The sequence below is a fragment of the Propithecus coquereli genome, unplaced genomic scaffold, assembly GCF_000956105.1.
Source record: "Propithecus coquereli isolate 6110/MARCELLA unplaced genomic scaffold, Pcoq_1.0 Scaffold53, whole genome shotgun sequence".
Classification (NCBI taxonomy): domain Eukaryota; kingdom Metazoa; phylum Chordata; class Mammalia; order Primates; family Indriidae; genus Propithecus; species Propithecus coquereli.
The window spans coordinates 1,753,190-1,756,022 of NW_012151174.1; positions in this window are offsets into that span (position 1 = coordinate 1,753,190).

Here is a 2,833-nt window from a genome sequence, read left to right on the forward strand (position 1 = left end):
TGAAATTCCTTGTGTATGTATAGAAAAATACCTGCAGGAATATGTCAGAATCCAGGCGAAAACTGGGACGGCTGATGACAGGAGTAGAAGAGAAATTAACTTTTCACTGGAAACCTTTTTTATATTTTTTCAAATTTATACAATGTAAATATATTTTCCTATTCAAAATAACCAAATGAAAACACTTAAAAAAACACTGAGAGCTAAAGAAGACATAGCTTCAGGCTTGGCAAATGCTGGAGGCTGCAGCTGGGGACCGGCTTTGTCCACTTTGACCCTCCCGCTATAAGGAAACTGACAACCCAGGGAGGCAAGGTGACTTGCCTCAGGTCACATGGTAATCCAAGGTGTCACCAGGAGCTTAAGTGTGACTCCTGAGCCACCCCCATCCTGGCACCGTAAGCCCACTCCCATTTGTAGAAAGCAGTGGGGGGAAGGAATCAACTTGCACAGAGAGTGGGAAGGAAGCTCTATTAGCTTCCTGTTGCTGCTATAACAAATCACTGCAAATTTAGTGGCTTAAAATCATAAAATTTTATAGTTCTGGAGGTTAGAAGTCCCAAATCAGCTTTACTGGGCTAAAGTGAAGGTATTGGCCAGGCCGGTTCCTTCCGGAAGCTCCAAGGGAAGAACCTGTGTTCTTGCCTTTCTCAGCGTCTAGTGGCCGCCTATATTCCTTGGCTTGTGGCCTCTTCCTCCATCTTCAGAGCACCTCCCTCCAATCTCGGCTTCATCACATCAACAACCCTCTGACCGAGTCCTCTGTGTCCCTCTTAGGGAACCCAGGACAATCTCCCCATCCCAAGATCCTTAACTTAATCACAACCGGAAAGTCCCTTTGGCCATGTTAGGTAACATATTCACAGGCTCTAGGGGTCTTTGGGGTCTTTGGATGTCGTTGGGGGCCATTATTCAGCCTGCCTTCCACAAATGACAGATGCCAACACATGTCTGGCAGACAGATCGGGTGGAGGCCAAGGGACATGAATCAGAGTGAGGAAGATGGCAGTATTCAGGAGGGGGCTGCAGGAAAGGGAGCCAGGTGTGACCCAGGTGGCAGGGAGTAGGAGCAGTGAGACAAAGCAGACAAGATGGGCTCAGATGAGAGTCTGTCTGTGCCTCCTACTCCCGCTCCTCCCTCTTTGCCCAGGGCACAGGCCACCCAACATTCAGGAGCAAGAAAACAAGAACGTAAGTGTGGTTCCCTACAGAGATCCAACTGTCTGACAGCCGGATTTGGTAACTAGGGCAGATGCTGGCATCTGAAACGAAGGGAAAAAAAAAAAAAAAAAAGCAGCCAGCCCTGTCCTGGTACTTGTGGCAGAGGGAAGGGACAGCCAGAAGAGGGGCTCCTGGACTCTCCCTCTCCCACAGGCGAGACTAGCCTGTCGGCAAACCCCGCCCCCCCCAACCCAACACAAAGCTCTCATTCATGCTCCAAGGCAGGCCAGAGCTGGTGGGAAACAGGCAGGCAGCCCCATCGCCTACAGACACCAGCCTTGTCACTCCTTTAAGAACGACAAGGGACAAGGAAGGTCCACCAGATAGGAACAAAAAGAACCAGCACCGAGCAAAAGAGAGCCCAAAGTCAACAACTTCTTCGGGACCCAATGGAGGTGCAACAACTATATTGGGTTGTTTACGTCTCTCCAGTGTCTTTTTTGGTTATTTATACACTGGCTTTTTTGAAGAGTCCTGCCCAGTTATCTTAGGGATATCCCCATTCTCAATGCCTGGTGATTTCCTCATTATTAAATTTAGGTTCAACACTTTCTTTTTTTTTTTTTACAAGAATTCTGCATAGGCAATTTTGGGTCACATCAGGAGACATCTGATGTCAGGATGTCCCATTATGGGGGACACTGTTCCATCACTTGCTCAAGAGGGTGTCTTCCAGATCTCCCCCCACACCATTGCAGAGATATATTCTTCCCCCTTTGTAATGAATAATTCACCTTTTGGGTGATAATTCGGCCTTTTCCCCAACATCCTGTTACCAATGGTTTTAGCATCCTTTGATGACCCGGTTACTTTACTGGGGACCCCCTGTGTTTTTTTTCCTTATATAACTGTAATAAACAGGTATTATCTGTAGAAGTAAATCGTTCAGTGCCTGTAAAAGTATGTAATCTATGTAGTCTGCATCTGGTTCACAGCAGGTGCTTAATAATGGTATCAATTTTAAAAAATCATCCCAGTGGCAGGGCTACAATCTCTTAACTGCAAACCTAAAGTTCCCTCCCAAATGAGGCCCCCACACTCTTCAAGCAGCGAGGGCGGCCTGCACTAAGATTAGGCTGTGTGTAACCTCCACCCCACCGAGTGTGTACTCCTCTCCACACACACTTTGAAGCAGAAATGTCACGTGATCTTGGAGTACGGCGCCCCCCCAACACTGTGTATGGTATTTGCATTGTATTATTCAAAAATCCAAAAAATCCGGGACCCAAAACACATCTAGTCCTAAATCATTCAGATAAGAGAACTGTGTGTCCATCTGCCCTAAAAACTCTACCAATAATACAACAGTTTTCCAAGCCACAGCGAAAAACTTCAAAGGCAGTTGGTGCAAATAGTGCAGGGTGAGGTTTACTGTCGGCGCTGCGCACGCAGGATCCCACGCCAGCCTCACGGTGGCGCTGTGGTGCCGGGCTGAGGTTTCTAGGGGCAGGGGCCAGGGGAATCCAGGGCTCAAACCCCCTCTTGCGGGGTGAACCCCAAGCTAGCGACCTGGACTTGGTGCGTAGACTACGCATCACTGGGTATCAGTTTCTCCGGAGAGGCGTCCATGCGATCATGCGTATTTATCCTGCATTTAGCACAGTGGCAGATA